Consider the following 24079-nt stretch of genomic DNA (forward strand, 5'->3'; position numbering starts at 1 on the left):
GAAAACACAGGAGGGCTGCAAGTGTTAAATTATGATGTCTGGGCTATGCAATATTTGGGGGGAAGCAATGCAATGGAATGGAAGCAAGGTTAGTCGGGAAAATGTATGTAGTCTTTGATATTTGGCAGCTATTAATAGTAGCACTAAAAAGAAACAAAAACAAGAAAAAGGAAGTAGAAGTCAATGTGGCACACAGAGTTGAAAGACAAATACATTGGATTGTCTCCCAAATTCAACAACCTAGTGCATGGTTTCTGTCAAAGATGCCATAAAGCTTTCTTGTCCCATAAGCCTAGGAAATGATGTGACAGGTCTACTGTATTTATAATCTTTAGATCTAAGCCACATGAAAGAGCTTCAGCAAAATCTCTTTAGCCATGCAGAGGCCAGCTCTTTGTCAGGACCTTTATCTCTAGATTGTGCAACTTTGGGCAGGGATGATTTTGAAACTTGCTAGATATCACCCCTAAAATGTTCCTGTTAAGAGTAAGGTTCAGATTAGTGGTGAATTTTGCTCCAAACCTGACATTGTTGTTGTTCAGTCGTTCAGTCGTGTCCGACTCTTTGTGACCCCATGGACCATAGCACACCAGGCCTTCCTGTCCTCCTCTCTCTCCCGGAGTGTGCTCAAGTTCATATTCATTGCATCGGTGATGCTATCTAGCCATCTCATCCTCTGCCGTCCCCTTCTCCTTTTGCTTTCAATCTTTCCCAGCATCAGGGTCTTTTCCAGGGAGTTTTCTCTTCACATTAGGTGGCCAAAATATTAGAGCTTCAGCTTCAGTAACTGTCCTTCCAATGAGCAGTCAGGGTTGATCTCCTTTAGGACTGACTGATTTGACCTCCTTGCAGTTGAGGGGACTCGTAAGAGTCTTTTCCAGCACCACAGTTCGAAAGCATCAATTCTTCGGCGCTCAGCCTTCCTTATAGTCCAGCTCTCACAGCCATACATTACTCCTGGGAAAACCATAGCTTTGATTAGACGGACCTTTGTCGGCAAGGTGATGTCTCTACTTCTTACTATGCTGTCTAGGTTGGCCATAGCTTTCCTCCCAAGGAGCAAGCGTCTTTTAATTTCATGGCTACAGTCACCGTCTGTGGTGATCTTGGAGCCCAAGAAAATAAAATCTGTCACTGCTTCCATTTCTTCCCCTTCCATATGCCAGGAAGTGATGGGGCCAGATGCCATGATCTTAGTTTTTTTAATGTTGAGTTTCAAACCAGCTTTTGCACTCTCCACTTTCACCCCCAACAAGAGGCTCTTTAGATCCTCTTCGCTTTCTGCCATTAGGGTGGTATCGTCTGCGTATCTGAGGTTGTTGATAATTCTCCCGGCAATCTTAATTCCGACCTGTGATTCATCCAACCCAGCACTTCTCATGATGTACTCTGCATATAAGTTAAATAAGCAGGGCGACAATATGCAGCCTTGTCATACTCCTTTCCCAATTTTGAACCAATTGGTTGTTCCATGTCTGGTTCTTACTGTTGCTTCTAAACCTGACATACTCTGGGTATTTATGGGTGTGTGCGCTTGAGTTTGGCAACCTCTGCCAGATGGAACTGAGATGTCATATGCTGTCACTGAAGGCTTCTGAGGTACTGAATTTTAAAATACTTCAGTATGGTTTCAGTCAGATAATTGCATGGTTCAATAAGTCCACAACAGTTTTAGTTAAAACTGGAAATATTTCAATTATTAATTTTTGATCTTCAGTTTTTAAAGAGTTTCTTTGTTGGTGTTATTCAACTATTCAGAGATGCTGACTGAGAACCCTTCCATTAACTGCATTGTGAATACTTAACAGTTCTGAAAAGTAGACAGGGCTGGCCCTAGCATTAGGCAAAGTGAGGTGGATTCTTCAAGTAGCAGAAGCTGGGAGGTATCAGAAAGCTGCTGGAAAAGAGAACCATGGGACACACAGCCTGCCCTTACCCCCCCTCCCCGCAAGCAAGTCCACTGCCTTCAGGTGTGGTGGAAGATGTTATCCCATTGCTGGCACTGAAGAAAGATTCAACTACCAGTCCAGCTGGCTTTTTTGCACATGGAATGGGTCAGACACCATCATGCCCTTTGTCTCAGGAAACACAACATTTTGGAACAGCCCTGCCTATGAAATATATCAAAGCAATAGCAGTTGTAAGGTCTTCTGACATAAAGTTTTTCTGTGGGTTATTTGAGATCAGTTTAGCTAAATGAAAATATATTAATGGAGAATAATGAATAAGAATAAGTAAAGTCATACTTCCCAGAGAGGGAGAGAAGGAGAGGGAGAGAGAGCCCTGGTTTGAGGTCATCTAGGAAGGCACTGCTCAGAAACTATTTTATGTGGGAAGTTAGAGCAATGGCAGGGCAAAGAAAAACTTTCTGACCAGTGGCCAAATGATGCTGAATATACTCTCCAGTGAAGTCCACAAATGAAGACCACCCCTGTTGACTTTTAGGAAATGGGATATGGCATTTTTGTTTAAATAGGTATTCCAGGATAATTTTATGATCAGCTAATCCTGCTACTGGAGGTAATTTTCATTTATTAGGCAGTATTACACATTATTTTATTTTTAAAATGTTATATTGATTATTTTAAACTATTGTGTAGATTTTCTTGAATGTACAGGTAAGTCAGATTATTAATCTTCCATAAATAGTAATGACAGGCTTTAGTTTTAATGTTGTAAAGCCGTCTTGTGTCCCAGTATTGGGAAAAGGCGGGATATTAATAATAATAATACATTTGTATTCCAAAGATCAACCATGTCATCATTTTTATGCCCTATTTTATCTTATTCTGTTTACCAAGGAAGCAGTATTCTTTCCATGTCTTATTTGCTCTTAGGGGCATCGCACATGATGTGTGTACACCTAAGATATTTTAGATCTACACCCAAAAATGTGGAGTGTGAATACAACAGATGTATGTATCATATACAATCAATTGGAAAAGCCATGTGTGGCTCCAAACCAAACCTCATTTTTTGTCTGTGTTGTGCAAAAAAAAAAAAAAAATAGCCCACACAAACGTAGGGCCTGTTCATACAACTTAGGAACATAAGATGAGCCATGATAGATCAGAGTAAAGGTGTATCTAGTCAAGCATTCTGTTCCAGCAGTGGCAACTAGATGCCATGGAGAAGCCCACCGTCCTGCTCATGTTCCCCATCAACTGGTATTCAGAGAGGTAACGTTTCTGATATTGGAGGCAATATATAGCCATCATGACTAGCAGTCACTTCTTTCAGGGCTTTTTAAAAATCTGAGGAGGTGAAATATGAAATGGTGAAGCAGTTGTTATCTGAAGGCTCTGCCATAGGTACTCCATAACATAAAGTCTAAAAGGCCATTTCAGTGTTGGAATGGCTTCCTAAGAATACATGCAGTCAGCAATCAGAGTGGCATGTTGTGATCAAAGCTTCTGTCATGTCAAATATACATGGACGATAAATGTGTTGATGTTGCACTCAGGTTGCCACTTTCCATGGGGATCAAACTATAAGAATGGACCATCTGAGGGTGTCAGTGCCAAATATTGTGTTGAAAGAATTAAATGAGAGCAAACAGGACTAGACAGAGCTTTTGCTAAACCCAGTCTGAAAAAGACTCAAGAAAAATGGAAGATTCCAAGATTCCCTCCTTGTCATTCTCTCACCGTTTTATTCCAGTGCTGTAAAAAACTGTAACTCTCACATGTTTTGCTGCCAATTATAACTGACTGGAAGAAGACAAATAGTCTAACCAACCAACTAACCAACCAACTGGGCTGCTTCCTTTTTAGTAGTCCAAAATTGTCAGTTTCTTTACTTAGAAAGTTACTGCTCAAGTTCACATGTTTGTATCTCATGCATTTCAAAATCATATCCTTGGTATCATTTCCCTGGGGAGCCCTTATACTTCCTTGACTGCTTATTCTTCTATTTACTTGTCACACAGTCATAGTATTCTCAGCTGAAAAGATAAGTGAGTTATTATTAAAGCCCTGGAACGTCATTATATATTCTTGGATTTCCATGGTTTGATATAGCTGGCAAAACCCTCAGCTGGCGTAAGCAGGTGCATCTCCTTTTACAGCCACCATTTGTATTTTGTTAGTGGTTGTTTAAAAAATGACCTCTATTGCCAACAGTGCTGTCACTCCCCTACATCACAGCAAGCTTTAATTTACCCGTTTGTTCAAAGAGATGTAGATGACTGGATCATAGACTGTACTGCTTTCCACAAGGATGGATGGGATGATACTAGCAGAGGGGATAACTAGGCCAGGTTTCCCAGAAGTGATGATCAGGGCCACAATCCCGTAAGGCAGCCAGCAAAGCAGAAAGCAAATGACCATCACAACAACCATGATCAGGACACATTGCTCTCGTGTTTGGGCCATCCCTTTGGTTACTCCACTCACCTGAAAGGAAAGAACCACATAGGTAATATACAAAGTGGCCCAAAAGTAGGTATATAGTATAGTTTATTTGCATTTTATTACATTGTTTATTACATTTACATTTGTTTAACACTGTTCAATCTCATAAGTGCTCGATATGTATTCCATCAATTAAACAACTCTATACCTACTTAAGGGACTGACTCCCCTCACTCTCTACACTTAACTGATTTAACTGTCACTCTCCGTCACTCACTCTTCCCAGCTGTCATTCTGACTGCACCCACACATCTTCTACTCACACATTCCCCCCGCCCCATCAACATTCTAAACAACTGTATAGTATACCTACTTTTGGGCCACTCTGTATTGCTAAAACTCAAGGAAAGGGGCCCATTTAAGCCACCTTCACATGCAAATAATGCATTCAAAGGATGTGTGGAGCAAGGATACCAGGATCGCAGAAACATTTTCCATTCCCAACCTCCATGCATTTGGTTGAGTCCACATAGAGCCTAGAAGTATATGACTGCATGCACATGGACTCTGTGCACATCTTCAGTTGGACACATGGCAGTCAGGGGTGCAGAGGGTGGGTGCTATCCTGTTCAGGCCTGCACATGCTCACTGAACATATGAAGAGCCCTTATATCTTTCACAAATAAAATAGGAAAGAACAACAGTGACATTAGCTTCCACTTAAAAGATAACTTGTATATTTGGAGGCATAATAGTGAGCCAAAGAATACTATCTTTCACTACTTGCTGTTCTGTCATTCCTAACAGCAGAGAGGATCAGCACTTGAGGAGGACACACCAAGGAAACACTTCTTATTACGGATGCATAAGAAATACATTTCAGTTTATTTTTAGCCAGAGTTTAGCCAATTTACACACCCCAGACCCAAATGTGGACTTGAACAAAATCTGAGTCAAAGCCCATATATCGCCAAGTTTCCGACGCAATTTGCAAAACAACAATAAAAAGTGTCCTACAAATGCGCACATTTGAAAAATGTGCATGAAAAAATGCATACTTCTAGAAAACGTGTATTTTAAAATATGCTTTAATCAATGGAATGTGCACAATTGATGTACATTTAGGAAAATGTGCATGAAAATTCATTTTGCATGGATTTTCATGCAAAATGGGGGGGGGACAAGATTGCAATCTGCAATGGGCATGAACTGGAACATGTTTTGAGGTGGAATTTGGAGAACTTCAGTGAGCTCCAGTTTTGTTGATACGCACATTACTACTTCTTATATTGCAGTTCACCCAAAGGACATGATTACAGTTAAATACTGAAGTTAACCTTGTAGTGAATTTCTGTTTCACTACATGTTTGAACTTCAGGAGCTCTGGACTGGTGTACGTTCTGTTCATTTTTTAAAAAAATAAAAATTAAATGTGATTTCAGGGCATGCCCTTCCATCGCAGTTGACCAATAGCTAATGAGTTCTTTCAACTGGGGGTTATTTAATAACTTTTATAAATTAAATTAAATATTAATTTCCCTTTTAATGGAAAGAAGGTCTTGCTGCAGCAGCCTTAATTCTGTGAATATTCATTGACTCAGTTAGGCTGGTTTTCACTATTTGGCAGGCCAGACTATAACTTGCAGGTGCTATTATTTAGAAGTTATAGCGATCTGTGCCAGGTATGTTTGAATAGATTATTCATCACCTAATAAAAGAGTCACAGATATCAACAAATCAGTTAGTCAGCAAGACCACAAATACTTTAGAATCTTCTGATTTAGGGTCAAGCCACATCACCGCTTGGGTCACTTATTTTTAAATGCATCATTTATTAAACAAATCTCAGTTACACAACACATATTTATTCATCATATATACAAATAGCATACTCTGAGTGACAATACTTGTGTAGCCAAGACAGTACCACCCAAACACAAGAGGGAGGTATCAGCAGGATTAAGGAAACCCCAAAGGGCAGGATCTAATGGTGTCATTCCACTAGCACAAGTTTTGTTGCACTAACAGAAACTAAGTTCCAAACTACACACAAGTGGAGGGTCCAATGAAAGTTACACTTGCACAATTGGTTATGCAACTGGTTGCACAAGCACAGCATGCAAGTGTTGCACAACTGAAAGATTTGGCAAAGCTCTGAAAGGGCTATTTAAGTTTGCGGAATGACACTATTGGATACTGCCCAAGGTTTGCCCAAGGTTCTTCTGTGCCCAGAAGAAAAAAAAAACCTGGGATGGGGGGGTGGAATCCTAAGGAAAGGGGGCAAGAAAAATAGCCCAACAAGGACTGACAATGCTTAGTGGATACAGAATGCTGACTGACCCCCCCGGGGGGGAGTGGAAAGCAAGGGGAAGGGAGAATGGAATGGAATAGAGTATCCTAGAAAGGCTTGTAGAATTCTGAACAGGAGACTCCCCCAGTGATCAGCCAGCACTCCACACTGCAATATTTACATATGTTACAACAAAGAAACAAAAAAGAAACATCAGAAAAAAACAGAAAAGCAGAGAAGAGGTGACTGAGGACCACACCATATAGCGGGAGATTCCATCACGGCATGCATGGCTCTGATCATGGATCTCCTGGCATCTCATTTAGCATGGCCCTGAAGAAGCAAGACTTTAACACAAACCTGGTATTAATTTGACAACAGTGCCTAAATGTGTCCATATTATCTACATACACTGACCATATTCTGTCTTTTTATTTCAGCACAAACCAAACTGAATGTAGCATAGGTAAAGTATCTGAATGGACTACAATCAGGCCAGTTTCCACTTGTAACACATAACAGCAACCCCCCCCCCCAAAGATATGTAAGATGCTCACCAAAATCAAAAGCATTTTAAATTGATTTTGTTATTATCATGTTCTGTAGAACAACAAAAGCAGAAGCAGCAATAACAACAAAATATAAACTTCTTTTAAAGTCAGTAAAAAAATGTTGCTGCCTTGTGCAGGGAAGATGTGGAAATGGTCAAGTAAGTTCATCAGATCTACTGATTTCTCACAGCCATATTTTGTTTGCTGAGCTTAATCTGTTCTTTATCATTAGCTGACTGGTGCTATCCAAATGTGACACAACATTGGTTGCAGATATATCAGAGCTAGCCGAGCATTATAGGACTGAGCAAAGCCACATCCATTTTCCATAAAGGAGAGATTAGATTTGGAAGATGGAAATAACAGCATCTCAGAAACACATGATCACATCAGCTGACAATCCAAATCAAAATCCCATTCATGCATGGGAATGTGCACAATGTATTTTCATGTGATGGCTTCTCTGGTCATTCTTTGTATCACATGAGGCATTTCCCACACTAGTACTTGTCCCCTCATTGGCATACCATTTATGTTTTGAATGTCCATAATTTGAAGAGGAAGCAGAAAGAGAGAGGTGTTGGAAGCTCTCTGCTGAAACTTGTACATCTGTAAGTTTGCCTGTTTAGAACAGGACATGTTTTAATAGTGCTCATTGCTTTTATTTTTTTCCTGCTTCAGTGCCATTTACCCTTTCCTTTAATAAAGCCATCCTTACAATTAAGATACAAGGTCTGTACAGATATTACATCTGGGTTCACAGAATTTGTGTAAGTAGAAAACAGGATTATGCCTGCCATCCTCAGCCATTCTCTGTGTGCTTTCTGTGTAATTCCAGATCAGAGCCAATGAACAAAAAAGCCCAAGTTCCCCAATTACGTGCAGACCCCAGTTGGTATCTGATATACACATAATACCAATATTTCAGAATGAAGAAGCAGGATGAAGGCCCATTGGCTATAAATTAAATGTTAGTGGTGAAAAGAAAATACTGTGTTTTCATCTTACAGCACAAGATTTTATGAAGAGCTGGCTAGTGGTTAAAGTTACCTGGCTTTTCTAGCTCCTCATTACATTTACTATATAGAAAGCAAGAAAGCATTAATGAATACAAATGATCAAGGGGCTGGAGCACTTCCCCTATAGGGAAAGGTTACACATCTGGAGGGGTTTAGCTTAGAAAAAGGTGAGTAAAGGCGATGCAATAGCAGTGTATAAAATTTTGCATTGTGTGGTGAAAGTAGATGGAGAGATGTTTTTCTTCCTAGAATCATAGGGTTGGAAGGTCTAACAAGGCCAATGAGTCCAACCCCCTGCTCAATGCAGGAAGCCTGATTCCCAGGCGGTCTCCCATCCAAGTACTAACCAAGGCTGACCCTGCTTAGCTTCCAAGATCAGACAAGATCAGGCACATCCAGCCCTTTGCTTGTCCTCTCTGAGGATACTAGAACCTGGGGTCATCCAATGAAGCTGATTGGTGGACAATGCCGGACAGATAAATGGAAATATGTCTTCACACGGTGCATAGTTGAACCATGGAATTCCCTTGCACAAAAATGTAGTGATGGCCACCAACTTAGCTTTAGAAGGTGATTAGGCAAGTTCATGGAGAATAATGCTATCAGTGGCTACCAGACTATCAATGAACCTCCCATCTCTTGCCATCTGTAATTTGCTGGCTCCTCCAAGTTACCACAGAAAATTCAAATCAATGGCTACTAGTTATGATGGTTATATATTACCTCCAGTATCAGAGGCAGTATTCCTCTGCATATCAGTTGCTGCGAAACATGAGCAAGAGTGCGCTATTACACTCCTGTCTTGCTTGTGGGCTTTATTTATTATTTATTTATTATTGCATTTATATCCCACCTTTTTTCCTCTTGCAAGGAACCCAAGGCGGCTTACATTATCCTCCTCCTCTCCGTTGTACCCTCACAACAACAACCCTGTGAGGTAGGTTGGGCTGAGAGTCTGTGACTGGCCCAAAGTCACCCAGTGAGCTTCCATGGCCAAATGGGGACTAGAACCCGAATCTCCCAGCTCCCAGTCTGTCACTCTCACCACTACACTACACTGGCTCACTGGCTTCCCATAGGCATCTGGTTGGCCAGTGTGGGAACAGAATGCTGGACTAGATAGGCCTTTGGTCTGACCAGCACTGCTCTTCTTATATTCTAAGAACCAACTCACTAAGGCAAGGTACAGTATATCATCCAGAGTGCAATACAGTCTATTGTCAAGTTACAGGCTGCAGGTAATACATCACACACAATCACAATGCATTGACAAAGCATTAGTCAACTCTAATAAAGCCAATGATGTCTTACTGCAGTGAGAGGAGAGTAAATGACTAATGCACAATGCATCAGCTCAGCTGTCTTAGTCCAGAATTTTATTGGCTGTGTAGATAAAAGTCACCAGTGGGCTTCTGGCAGTTGACATTTAGGTAGACTCTGTGTGATGTCCTGATATGCGCTTCAGAAAAACTTACTTGTACATGGAACTCTAAATCATAATACCTCTGAAACCACTGCAGACATGGTTAAAGGCAGTGGAGGCTGGTGGCTCTGATTTCAGTGGGGCATTAAATCCATTGTGGGTTTTGGTCAGAACCAGCCAGAACTCTAAAGAAGCTATCCAAGGTGCTGAACCCTATCCCTGGGCAATACTTGGCTCAACAATACTACAAGTGAGAAGGATCTTGGAATTGTTGTCGATCACAAGGTGAATATAGGCCAACAATGTGATGTGGCTCCAAAAAAGGCAAATGCTATTTGGAGCTGCATTAATAGAAGTATAGCTTCCAAATCATATGAAGTACTAGTTCCCATCTACTCAGCACTGGTAAGGCCTCATCTGGAATACTGTGTCCCATTCTGGGTACCACACTTTAAGAAGGATGCAAACAAACTGGAGAGGGTTCAGAGGAGGGCAACAAAGATGATCAGGGGACTGGAAACAAAGCCCTATGAGGAGAGACTGAAAGAACTGAGCATGTTTAGCCTTGAGAAGAGAAGACTGAGGGGACATATGATTGCACTCTTCAATTACTTGAAAGGTTGTCACAGAGAGGAAGGCCAGGATCTCTTCTCGATCAGGACACAGAATAATCGCTCAAGTTACAGGAAGCCAGATTCCAGCTGAACATCAGGATAAACGTCTGGCTAGGGATGGACAAAAGTCCCTTACCTGATCCCGCAGCTGTTTTTGGTGGGGGGAGGCACTCCGTTTCTCCCCCCGAAATTCTTGGTGGGTGGGGAGGTGCCCCATCCCTCCCTGCTGAAATTCTGGCCAGGGGGGTGCCCCGCCTCTCCGGCCGCAAAAGAAAAAAGTTATGTAAAAAAAAAAAAAACGTGATAGGCTACGTAACGATTTACGTAGCCTATCACGGCTAGATTTTCAAAGTCAGCCGTGATAGGCTACGTAACGATTTACGTACCTATCACGGCTAGATTTTCAAAGTCAGCCGTGATAGGCGACGTAAATCTTTACGTAGCCTATCACGGCTGACTTTGGGGGAAAAAAGCGTACGCAAATGGCGGCACCCATGGGCACCGCCATTTGCGTTCCTTATTTGGGCACGGGTAGTCTACGTAAAGATTTACGTAGACTACGGCGAAAATAAGGGCAACACAAATAGCGTTGAAAACACGTGCACTTGCCGCTCCATCGGTTGCTATGCGATGGAGACTATAGAAAAAGTCTGCACTGGCTAGAGCGTCGCCAGAAGTGCTGAATGCTCTAGGTTGCCTTCTCTATGTTCACAGCCTAGAAACCACCAGGAGCCCATTTTAACCACCAGAAAGCCTGCCACACATAACCGTAAGCCACCCCAGGGCCCCTTAACCATGTTGTGTGTGGGGGTTACGCAAGGTGATTCTAGAACCATGGTAAGCAGGTTTTTCTCTTGCCACATGACACACTAAGGCACCATGGTTAGCACAAATTCCCTAACCATCATGGCTTCTCATTACGTGTGAACAGGGCCACTTGACTTGACCCAAGGCTCACAAAAGGCATAGGAAAGTTGATCTTTCTAGCACCCTTTCAAACTTCCTATAATATAACTTCTGCTGCGTTCTTCAGCAGATTAATTAGTCACATTCCTCACAATATTTTTTATTTGTATTTTTTGTAGAGGTCCGGAAAAGACCCACTAGACTAATATTTCAAAAACAAGGTGCATTAACATGGCTGTGATGTCTGTTTGATAAAACTCTGTAGAATGAAATCCAAAACTAGCGCTTTCCCGAAAATGTCTCCCACAACTTTTCAACCATTCTCATTCAATGTGATAAAGAAGAAATTGCTTTCAAAAAGAAATTTAAGGAGAAGAAAATTTCAGAGAACTTCTTATGGGTTTTGGTTTGGGATTCTTCTGCTTACCTTACTTATGAGGTGGCCAAGGCATGTGCATGAGTGTCCTGTCTTTCATTGTACAATCATCTGTCTGGCAGCCTGTGGCCTCCTCAGTATTTATTTATTTATTTATTTATTTATTAAATTTATTAATTGCCCATCTGGCTGGTCACCCAGCCACTCTGGGCGATGTACAACATATAATAAAACAGTTTAAAACAATAAAATTCTACAATAAAAACATTTTCTAAAATACTCTAACCCACCCCAAATGCCTGCCTGAACAACCACGTTTTTAATGCATGGCGGAAGCTCATTAAAGAGGGGGCATGACAGAGTTTCTTAGGGAGGGAGTTCCACAGAGTGGGGGCCACCACAGAAAAGGCCCTCTCCCTTGTCCTGGCTGATGGGACAGAGAGAAGGCCATCCGAGGCTGATCTTGTTAAGTGGCCTGTCTGGTGTTGCTGGAGGCGCTCCTTAAGATAGGCTGGGCCAGAACCATATAGGGTTTTAAAGGTCAAAACCAGCACCTTGAATTTGGCCTGGAAAACAACTGGTAACCAGTGCAACTCCTTCAGTTTCCCACACTTCAGTTAAAGCCCAGCTAAGGACATCGTAAAGTAATTCCTCTCGTATGTTTTTTTCAGCTCAGGAACTGCAGGCAGCCTGCTAGGAAGCTGCAGAGCAATGGAGAGATGTATAATAGAAAGAAAACACACACACAGTACCCTCAGCCACCTCACAGTGAATAGGTAAGCTCAACACACACACACACACACACACACACACACACACACACTAAATAATAAAACACCAGAGAATGAGGCAGAACAAAGGAAGCCTCTTTCATGGGTGAAGAAAACTTTCAGGAAATTGGAGGACAGATTTTGACATAGCACTAGTTCTACCTCTTCCCTGGAGTGAAATACAACACTGCCCCCCCCCACACACACACACACACCTGCATTGTGATGGCTGCAAAATGAGACCCAGTCTGCCAACATAGCTGATACTGTTGCCACTTGCAGTGGCAGTACAAAAGCAAAACAAATAACCCCGTGAAAAAAAGAAAGAAGCTGTGCTACAAGCCCTGCCAATATTTTTCTCCCACTGGAGAAGAGAAGTGAAATTATCCACTCAATTTCTCTGTCCACAAATAGAGTGGAGAATTTTGAGAAGCCATTTTCACACAGCTCTATCCAAAACCCACAGTTGGGGAATACATTCATTAGGACTGACCACAATTCCACAAAAATGTGTAAGGTCTTGAGTTCTTCATCAGGCTAGATGGTACAAAAACTTGGGATTGGAGAAAGAAACAAAGAAGTCCAAAAAATGACCATGTGTGGTTGTGGCCATGAGGTCTGCAGTTTAGTTAGATCCAGTCTCACAATGGAGATTGCACACTGAAAGAATTAGTCAGTGGTAGGCGTTGCAGGTATCAGGGCAAGCGGCACACGGAGGAATCCTCACTGTTATCTGAGAACATAAGGGAAGCCATGGTGGATCAGACGAAGGTCCATCTAGTGCAGCATTCTGATCTCACAGTGGCCAACCAGCTGCTTGTGGGAAGCCCACAAGTAGGACATGTGTGCTGTAGCACCCTCCTGCTCATGTTCCCCAGCAACTGGTATACAGAGGCATATTGTCAATCACTGATTGTAGATAACCCGGGGATTCCCCTCCCAGTCCCTCCTCAAGCCCCCAGGGGAAGTGAGGTGGCAGAGCCTGCAGAGTAGCCAGAGCCTTCATGTGGCTCTTCTGGTTGGGGAATGCTGGGAGTTTAGGACTTTTTTTCTGTCTAAACATGCATAGGAGTGTGCCCTAAGGCACAAAGTGGCAAAAATGGCATAGAGTGTCCATGTGTCTTCTTTTACACAGGACAGTCCTCTATTTGTAGAGCTGCCAGAGGACTGTCCTCTATTTCAAAGGTTTCTTCTATTTGAAGGATGTCCAGTCAAAGTCCAGTTTAAAGCTAAAGGACCATCAGAAGGAAGAGTTGGTCCTTGAAGCTGTCCATCAACAGCAAACTGAGCAAAGCAGTCACCCACACTCTGGTGAGATGTATTGTATTTCTATTTAAATTATCAAAATTATTTCTAAATTTGCATCTATTCATTTAATTCGCATATGCAAAGTTTATGCCAACCACTGTACTTTTTTTGGTCATACATTCCATTTTGGGGATGATTTTGGAAAGCCTTGCCCCTTGTGCTCACCAATCCAGCTGTTCTGACCAACAGACGCAGAGCCCCTAACCACGACTCTGCCCTAACCATGCCTCTTGATGAAAGAATGTCCCTTTAGTAGTGACATAGAAGGGAGAATTCCACCTGGGGTGGGTTTTCCAATCATAGACTATGATGACAAAAGTCTGCATGTGGCAGAGTTTGGGAGACTCAGATATCTCCCATTTTATCCTAAATGTAGAAGAGTTTTAAGATAGCTCTTTGAGCTCTAGAGATATATGGGGGCGGGGGGAGAAGGTGTGTTGTTTGCCTCCCACTGAGTATAGGATTCCCCCTTCTCATAATATTCATCAGTAAATCACAGCCCCATCTGAACTAGGATCTACATTTCCTCTTATGTGGAATTCCCATTGGACTGCAGCTGGGAAATGACTGACTTTGGCTGCCTAGGAGAGAACTGTACTACATGGGTTTAACTCCTGCTACTTTTTGTAATAAAAATGGCAACAGTTTTCCCAAAGAGAGTGTTATATCAGACATTCTGCTTCATTTGAATAAGTCATTAAATTAAACCCTGTGGAGTCCATACTTTACAACTGTCAATTGGTCAGTCAAAAGGCAGATCAGGGAATAGGGATTTAGCCTGTGTTGGATGGGGTTACACTCCACCTGAAGACTCAGGTTTGCAGTTTGGGGGTGCTCCTGGGTTCAGCCTTAAGCCTGGATGCTCAGGTTTCAGCGGCGGCCAGTAGTGCTTTTGCACAGTTAAAACTAGTGTGCCAACTGCACCCGTTCCTGGAGATGTCTGATCTGGCCACAGTGACACATGCCTTAGTTACATCCCATTCAGATTACTGCAACACGCTCTATGTGGGGCTGCCTATGAAGAGTGTTCAGAAACTGCAGTTGGTTCAAAGAACTGCTGCCAGACCGTTGACTGGGGCAGGTTACAGGGAGCATACAACTCCCTTGTTAAAGCAGCTTCACTGGCTTCCAGTCTGTTTCCAAATCAAAGTGCTGGCTATGACATATAAAGCCCTATATGGCTCCAGTCCAGGTTATCTGAAAGACCATATCCTCCCTTATGAACCTGCCCATGTCCTGAGATCTTCTGGGGAGGCCCTTCTCTCAGTCCCACCACTGTCACTGGCACGTTTGGTGGGAACCCGGGAGAGGGCCTTCTCAGTGGCTGCTCCACAGCTGTGGGAACACCCTTCCCAGGGAAGCTAGGATGGCTCCCTCCTTGGTGTGTTTCCGGAGGTAGGCTAAAACATTCTTGTTCCAGCAGGTCTTTGGGACATACTTGGAACCTGGGGGTATAAAAAATGCTGTTTAAAAATGCTGTTTTAATGTTTTAATATAGTTTTAATTGTATTGTTGTTTAATGTATATTTTAACTTTTGTATACTTTCATATGTTTTAATTGTATACGTTTTAATTTTTGTAAGCCATCTTGTGTCCCAGTACTGGGAAAAAGGCAGGGTATAAATAAATATAGTAATAACAACAACAACAACTGTGGTTCACACATTAAAGGGGCCCTGTTGTCTAAAGAAACGTATACCTTCGCCTGCTGCCTAGGGCCTTCCATAACATGTGATTTGTTCCTCTCTCCTACTAGGGATGTCAGAGAATTCCATGACGGATCTCGGTGAGGCCGAATGCCAGTGCATTTGGCCCCCGAAATCCATCGCGGAACGAAGCCCCTGCCCCCCCCAACCCACGAAAGGCGAGCAGGACGAAGTCCCCGCCGCCCCCACCCCATGAAATGTGTGCGAAATGGAGCACTTACCTGCTCCCGTCCGCGCTGCTTTGCGAATGGAGGCCGTCCTGCAGCCGCCATTTGCTTCCTCTTCTTCATAGCCATGATAGGCTACGTAAATACTTACGTAGCCTATCACGGGGGGGGGGGAACCCCAGCGTATGCAAATGGCAGCGGCTACCGCCATTTGCATACGCTGGGGGTTTTCCCCCTGCTGTGATAGGCTACATAAATATTTACGTAGTCTATCACGGCTCAATACAGGGACGCAAATGGCGGCGGCTATGACAGCCACCGTTTGCGTCCCTGCAGGGCTCCCAGTGACCGGATGTCCAGCTGCGGGCGGCCAGAGCTGGCCAGCAGCTCCGCGGCTTGGCCACGGAGAGGAGCTGGCCGGGCAGGATTCTGGGGGAGGGACAGAGCGCCTCCCCCCCCGTCAAGGATTCCGGGGGGAGGGATGGAATGCCTCCCCCGCACCGCAGATGCCCCTGCGCGGAGCCAGGTAAGGGATTCGTACATCCCTATCTCCTACTTAGTGGACATAGAGAAAAATGTCCCTCCTTACTTAGTGCTGCCTTTACCAACTCTACAGGATTTTTCTCATATCATCTGTTTTCTCTGCCCCTTGAATGTAAATTCATCTAGGTAATAGCCTAATAGGTGGCTTTCCAGAGCAGAGGCCATACATTACTTTCCAAGCTGCCAAGTAATCTGAGCCAACAATTCAATATGCTCCTCCAGTCAAAAAAATTGCACTTTACCAGGTCATATCTGTGCGCTTTATTCAGGTGTCAATCAACTGATTTTTATATATATAGTCAGCAAATACTATAAAGCATATTTTGAGAACAGAACAACAAGACAACTGGGAACCAATTATGCAAATTAAAGGTTGGGCATAGTTGTATATAATCCAGGGAGAGATCTAAGCCCTATTCAGGTGCTCCTGAGAGGGCTTAAATATGCCCCTCCCTCCAAACATTCATGCTTTATGCGCAGAATGCGCAGATGCTGGGGGAGGGCAACATCACATTCGTAACACTGGAGGCAGGGCTATGTGGTGTGGCCACACTCCCTGCTTCTATGTTTTGTTTAATCCCTTTCAGGCACACCTAAATAGGGCTTCTGATTTCATCTTAACTATTCTTGGTGTTTTGCCAGCCTTTCTATCTCTCTTCATCTTTACCTTCTGCACCTTTTAGGAAAAAAAGACACTCAGCACCCCTCTTGCTGTTCTATACACAATCTGCAGTGTCTGTAAAAGTAATCTCCCATTAAAATTTTTAAGAGCATTGGGAAAACGTTGAGGGGGAGATAGGATAGTTAAATGTCCCTTGCTCAGTGTCATAGTTCCTACAGGCACCCCATTTTTTATTTTTTCCCAATTTTTTAAATATATACACATGGATTTGTATGAAATGCATTTAGTTTTTTAGCAATTATACATGGGCATCAACAAAAGTGGACCAAACATCCAAATAAGTATCCATTTGAAGGTGGTGTCTATATGCCACCTGTCCAAATATTGAAAGTGTTCTAAGGTGCTCAGTCCATTGCTTGACAGGAGGTGAATGTTTATCCTTCCAGTGTTGTAATTTTAGCTGTCTTTTAGCTGTCAAAAGAGTGCAGAGAATACATGTATGCTGACATTTGTTAATTTCCATGGTGCAGGTAAATAATTTAAAAGAGCATGTATATCAGTGAATATTAAAGACTATTCCAATACAAAATTTATCTGTGTAAAACCCTCCCTGCAAAAGAAGCAACTCCTGGACATTGCCAAAGCATATGTTTAAAAGAAATATTAGCTGTATTGCACTGCCAGCAATTAGCTGAATTACACAATCCCTTATTAAAGAGTCATTGCAGTATTCAACAGACACAAAGCAAATGTTTTTGCTGAATAAGACACATAGATGCTACAGACAGATGCCAAAGCAGTGATCCATTAATTAGGCATTTTGTGGTGATGCCCACAGCAGTATCTCAAATTCCCAAATGCTCCCATGGGCCCCTTGCCATAAGAAGGGGGGGGCAGCTCCACAGTCCATAACACAGCTATCTTTCACAGAAGTGAGACTGGTTTGGCCTGAACTGCCTTTGATACATCTAGCTTTACATATTTTAGTATTGCGGTATGGAGCTGATGATGATGACGATGACAATGATGATGATTAGCTGAGCATGAGTATGAAAAACAGAACAATGCAGTATTCGGCCTTTCACACCAAGTTCTAAGTACCTATACACAATGTCAGTTAATAGAAAACAGCATTCATGGCTTCCAGCATGCCTCTATGCCAGGAGTGGGCAACTTGAGGCCCTCCAGATGTTTTGGCTTACAATTCCCATCAGCCCTTGCCAGCATAGCCAATGGTGAGTGATGATGGGAGTAGTAGGCCTAAATATCTCAAAGCTCACATATTGCTCTGAGCAATCATAACCACATTGACAAGTATTTTGTAAGACAATGGAGAATCAAACAAAATATGATCTCATTGACAGAGACTCGGGTGTGACATGACCTCATTGGAGTAATTACTTTTTTTTTTAAGTGTAACTTTAAGCAAAAGTTAAGTTACTTATGCTGTAATCATTGCAATGTTAATATCCTAAGTAGATTGAAAGTGTTTAATTGCATGGTTTTATTTGCGTAGTGAACTCTGGATGGCACTTCTGGAATTGTTTAATGACTTCTTTTCTTGATGTACTGTATGCTTTATTACCTATTAAGCTGAAATGGGTAGATTTGGTTTGTTCCTATTAACCTCCCAAGAGGAGAAGTGTAGGATTATTTCATGTCTGTTCATTGTCAAAAAGCATCAATGGTGGAAAATGGATGCTTTCCGGAGAATAAATTTGTATGAGCCTTATTCTGATGTTTATCTGAACCGCCCATAACAAGTTGAAAAGGAACACAGGAGCAAATGCTTACTGAGTTGGTGCAGAGGGAGAGAAGAACAGAATTTGTTGTTGTTGTTCAGTCGTTCAGTCGTGTCTGACTCTTCGTGACCCCATGGACCATAGCACGCCAGGCCTTCCTGTCCTGTTCTGTCTCCCGGAGCGTGCTCAAGTTCATATTCATTGCATCCGTGATGCTATCTAGCCATCTCATCCTCTGCCGTCCCCTTCTCCTTTTGCCTTCAGTCTTTCCCAGCATCAGGGTCTTTTCCAGGGAGTTTTCTCTTCGCATTAGGTGGCCAAAATATTGGAGCTTCAGCTTCATTATCTGTCCTTCCAATGAGCACTCAGGGTTGATTTCCTTTAGGATGGACTGATTTGACCTCCTTGCAGTCCAGGGCACTCGTAAGAGTCTTCTCCAGCACCACAGTTCGAAAGCATCGATTCTTCAGCGCTCAGCCTTCCTTATAGTCCAGCTCTCACAGCCATACATTACTACTGGGAAAACCATAGCTTTGATTAGACGGACCTTTGTCGGCAAGGTGATGTCTCTGCTTCTTATTATGCTGTCTAGGTTTGCCATAGCTTTCCTCCCAAGGAGCAAGCGTCTTTTAATTTCATGGCTACAGTCACCATCTGTGGTGATCTTGGAGCCCAAGAAAGTAAAATCTGTCACTGCTTCCATTTCTTCCCCTTCTATATGCCAGGAAGTGATAGGGCCAGATGACATGATCTTAGTTTTTTTTAATGTTGAGTTTCAAACCAGCTTTTGCACTTTCCTCTTTCACCCTCAACAAGAGGCTCTTGAGATCCTCTTCGCTTTCTGCCATTAGGGTGGTATCGTCTGCATATCGGAGGTTGTTGATAATTCTCCCGGCAATCTTAATTCCGACCTCTGATTCATCCAACCTGGCTTTTCTCATGATGTACTCTGCATATAAGTTAAATAAGCAGGGTGAAGAACAGAATAAATGCATGTAAATCTGTGTAATTTACACAATCCTTCCATGCCATTTCCAGCTGTTGGGATTTGCATGGCTGAAGCATACAAATTATATTGCTATAGTGTATGGGAGAAAAATAGGCTCTGTGCCATGTTCAAACAACTTTGGTTTAATCACCCAATGGACTACATAGGTTGATTGGTAAAGGAGAAAGTGGTGGGAACTGGTAGATCCATTCCAAGCTCTTTGAATCTATGATAATCTATTCATTTGCATAAAGATGCTAGCTTCCTAAGCAACAAGTTATTATCCAACACTTTACTTCTGATTTTGGCACATTCTGGAATTATTGTATACTTTTCATTCTGTGGTTGCATGGGGATTCAAACTGATGGGCAAGGTTTCCTAATTAGTCTAATGCTGAAGAATGCTGTACAAAAATCACATGGAAGAGATTTATTTCATAAACTGTCAAACCTGACATCCCATCCCATGAAGAATAGTAAATAGCAAGGCTCTGTTTTCTAATTTAGAAAAATTCCACATCATTAAACTTATGATTCATTCAGCATCTACCTGCATGATTTCCTTGTTTTGGGTACCTCTACTTTGTTTCTTGTAAAACTAAATCTATTTCCTGAAAATAAATGACAGTTATGAAAATACAAAATTCTACCCTATATATTTGTACAGGATTTGCTCTTTTTTCATTTTTCTTGCGACAGAATCCATTAACTACATTTTGCTTACTTTTCTATTTACAGTAAGTCTGTAAAAAGGTAAAGGTAAAGGTGTCCCCAACCAGTCGTGTCCGACTCTAGGGTGCGGTGCTCATCCCCGTTTCTAAGCCAAAGAGCCAGCGCTGTCCGAAGACGCTTCCGTGGTCATGTGGCCGGCATGACTGAACACCCAGGTGCACGGAACGCTGTTACCTTTCCCGCCGAGGCGGTACCTATTTATCTACTTGCAATTTCTTGCTTTCGAACTGCTAGGTTGGCAGGAGCTGGGACCGAAGACGGGAGCTCACTCCGTCACGCAGCATTCAGGTCTCGAACTGCTGACCTGCCGACCTTCCAGTCTGCAGTTCAGCGTCTTAACCACTAAGCCACCGCAGCCCCAGTAAATAAATGGAAGATATCTGAATTATTTTTTTTTGCTTTGTCTTTGCTAAATGTTTGTAGGGGGCTGCAGGAGGTGTGGAGCAGGGAACACTTCTCCCAGACAAGTAGCCCTCTCACCACCTTTGCTGGACCCCCTGAGGTTACTTGTAGGAAAGACACTTTTCACATACTAAATATAAGTGGAAATTAAAATAAGGCTGCACCCCCAAAGCAGGCTTCCTTGGAAATTAATTCCATCAAAATCAATGGGGCTTCAAAGAAAGTTTGTGTAGGATGGAAGACTAGTCCAGATGCAATCTGTGATCCCTGGAACAGCATCCCAGGGGCCTTGGGATAGAGTGGATCTGCCTCCAGAGAGGGAGGTCCATGGGCAGAAGAGAAGGTCCACTCTTGCTAACCTCCCTGTTGCAGGCACAGAAACCTCCACCACCCTTGCCACTCTGCCTTCAAGGTTCTCTGCCATTCAGTGCAGTAATTGCATAAAGGGGGTATTCCAGGGGCACATCAGTGGAGGGTTTGGATTTGCTGGATCGAAAGCACTCCTGTTCTCCAACAAGCCCCTAATACAGGGGGAAAGTATGCCAGCCCTGAAGCTACCAGAGAGGTTTGGCTATGGGGCAGTATAGAAATATAATAAAAAATAATAATACCATACCAATGAGAGGGAAAATCTGAAAGAAAAAGATGGCTGAAAAGATACACAGAAAACACCACTTTCTACCCTGTTAATGTAAGCCCACGATTCTCCCTCTCCTTCCCCCTTAGGATTTCCCTGGCCATGTGAAATATGCCATTATCTCTTTTTCTAAAAACTTCCAATACCCATTCTGTGTCTCACCAATTCTTTTTGTTTTGTTTTTTTGGTGCTGCTGCCACTATAAACATTTAGGTGCTTTATAAATGCTTTGCCTCCAAAGCGAAAAGAAGGCAAGACATAGGTGGCCATGTCTCCATGTCTTCCTGGGCCATGTCTCCATGACAATGGAAAGAGAAGCAAATAGAGGAGTACCGGGTTTCTTTCAAGGTATCAGCTTTGCTTAGGGATGGGCGGATTCCCTACCTGCTGGTCCGTGGGGAATCCGCCCACAGGGGGAAAGCAATTTGTTCCTCCCCCTGGAATCCTCTTTGGCCAGCTCCGCTCTGCGGCGATTCCGCAGAGCCGCTGGCCGGCTCCAAAGCGCCAGCAATACGGCCGCCATGCCGTCTTGCTGTCTGAGGGGTATTGACTGACTGCGGATGCAAATGACATCCAGGATGCCATTTGCATCCCTGTTTTACATGATAGGCTACACAAATATTTGCGTAGCCTATCGCGTGAATGAAAAGCAGGGACGCAAATGGCATCCAGGATGCCACTTGCGGCCATAAAGGTCTTAGTTTAAGCTAAATGCAGCCATTTACGGCTGCATTTGCCTCAAACTAAGACCTTTTCGGCTGCAAATGGCATCCTGGATGCCATTTGTGTCTGCAGTCAGTCCCCTTCAGTCAGTCCCCATGGCAGCCATATCGCTGGCAATCCGGAGCTGGAGGATCCAGCCGAAGAGGATTCTGCGGGGAGTCGGAGGTAAGTGTTCCGTTCCACCTTGGACTCCTGGGGGGGGGGCGGATTCTTTAGAATCTGGCCTCATTGGAGTCTGTGGCGGAATTCTCCGCCATCCCTAGCTTTGCTGCACTTTGGTCCATGCAGGGCTCCATGAGCAGGTTCTCCGCACCAGTAAAAATCGCTTCACGGAACATACTTCTTGTTGGTGGGGGTTGGAGCGAACATCATCTGACTGGCAGGGGCTGCTCAACCAATAAGAGAGGCTTCTCCCCCTCTCCCCTGAAAGTCCAGATGCACCTGCATTTCAGAAGTAAGCCTCACTGATCATAATGGGAGTTACTTCTGAGTAGACACACATATGCTTGTGCTGGGAAAGGGGGTGAGGAGAACACAAAGACAGGAAACCAGCCCCTATTTTAACCTGCAGGATCTCTATAATGAAGGGTTGAAGTAGTTAATTCCTAAGGCAATAAACCAAACAAAGGCAAATCGGAGCCTCAAGATTGCGCTTTACCGCACTTAGGGAATTGGGCTTTAAACTGTGCCATGTCAATTGAGGGCAATCTCTGTAGGTTCTGATGTGGACATTCAGAGGGCAAGCCTCATTCAGCACAAGGGCAGCTACTTCTGAGGAGACACTAATGGCTCTGTAGTTGGAAAGAGAGCAGTAAACACAGAGACTGAAACCAGCCTCCATTTGAACCCGCAGGATCTCTATTAAACCAAACAAAGGCGAATCGGAGCCTCAAGATCAAGCTTTACCACACTTAGGGAATTTGGCTTTAAACTGTGCCATGTCAATTGAGAGGGATCTCTGTAAGCCTGGATTCCTGACTAATTCTGAGCTTTGATTGTAAAGACTTTGGACAGATCAGCAGTTTATTTGGTTTAACAGTGCTCATTAGGAACATCCTCATTTGGTTCTTTGCTTCCAGTTTTGGTATTCTTATGCACACTGGCTTTTAAATCTCTCTGCTCGTGTAGCACTCACCTTGCCTTAAAAGAGGTTAAGAATTTGTGTAATGCAACCGAAGATGTCAGCAGCTGTACAAGATTTCGTATTGCACATCTGCTATAGAATCATAATACAACTAGATGTCTGACTGCCCAGCCAGTGCACGGCTTGGCTGGAAAGCAAAATGAGCCCTCTTACTGAAGAAAGACATGTTCTCCAGATGAGCTGCCCTCTCAATTATGTATCTTTACTGGCTTAATTGCTTTGACTGGGTTTTTCAAGCTCTGGTAACTGTGGCTAAAATTCCCAAGGAAGATTCTCTTTTAATATGACACTCTGTTGCACAATACAATAGTAGGTATGGTGGATGTTAAACCACAACCTTGGAATAGGAAATGATAAGACGTTAAGTGGAGTGTGTGCTATGACTTCTTCTTTTTTTCTTTCTTTTTTGGTGCACTTGTGTTGGCTTGTGAAAATGGGAGCGTTGTGGTTATTTAGTGTTGGTTGTTGAGAGTCTTGAAAGTCTGTAGAGAGAACACAGAGAAACCTTTCATCTGAGATCAGAGCAGATGGCATGACGGATCATGACTTATGCGTCTGCCATAAATAGGCCTGTGCTCTACTTGCTAAAGTTTGGAATTGGACAATTTTTATTTATTTATTTATTACATTTCTCTACTGCCCAATAGCCGAAGCTCTCTGGGCGGATCACAGAAATTAAAACCAGAAGTTTTAAAAAGTTTTAAAACTTTTAGTTTTAAAAAAGTTTTAAAAAGTTATAAAAACAATATAACATAACAGCTTAAAACTGCAGTATAAAAGTACAACCTAGAATAAAACCTAGCAGCAATGTAGAGATTTAAAATAGAGTAGCACATTTCAAACAGCAGAGCTAAAAGACTAGAATGATAAAATGTTACAATTCCTGGGAAAATAAAAAGGTCTTTACCTGGTGCTGGAAAGAGCACACATGATTTTAGAATCTCTCTGTGAATATGTAAACGTCATACCATCACTGTCTACTTGAGCCTAAAAGCTGTAAAAGGTAGAGATGGTGGAGAATTCTGCCATGGATTTCAGTGAGGCCGAATGCACTGGCATTCAGC

The 24079-nt window shown here is 42.9% G+C and overlaps 1 pseudogene; it reads right to left on the reverse strand.

Annotated features, from left to right (window-relative positions):
* Positions 1-4139: 4139 nt before the first annotated feature.
* LOC146351303 (opsin-3-like) overlaps positions 4140-24079 on the reverse strand; it is a 91556-nt pseudogene continuing 71616 nt past the window's right edge.

Source organism: Heloderma suspectum, chromosome 3 (assembly GCF_057233095.1).
Source record: "Heloderma suspectum isolate Gila_16-S chromosome 3, 16-S_ref, whole genome shotgun sequence".
NCBI classification, from domain to species: domain Eukaryota; kingdom Metazoa; phylum Chordata; class Lepidosauria; order Squamata; family Helodermatidae; genus Heloderma; species Heloderma suspectum.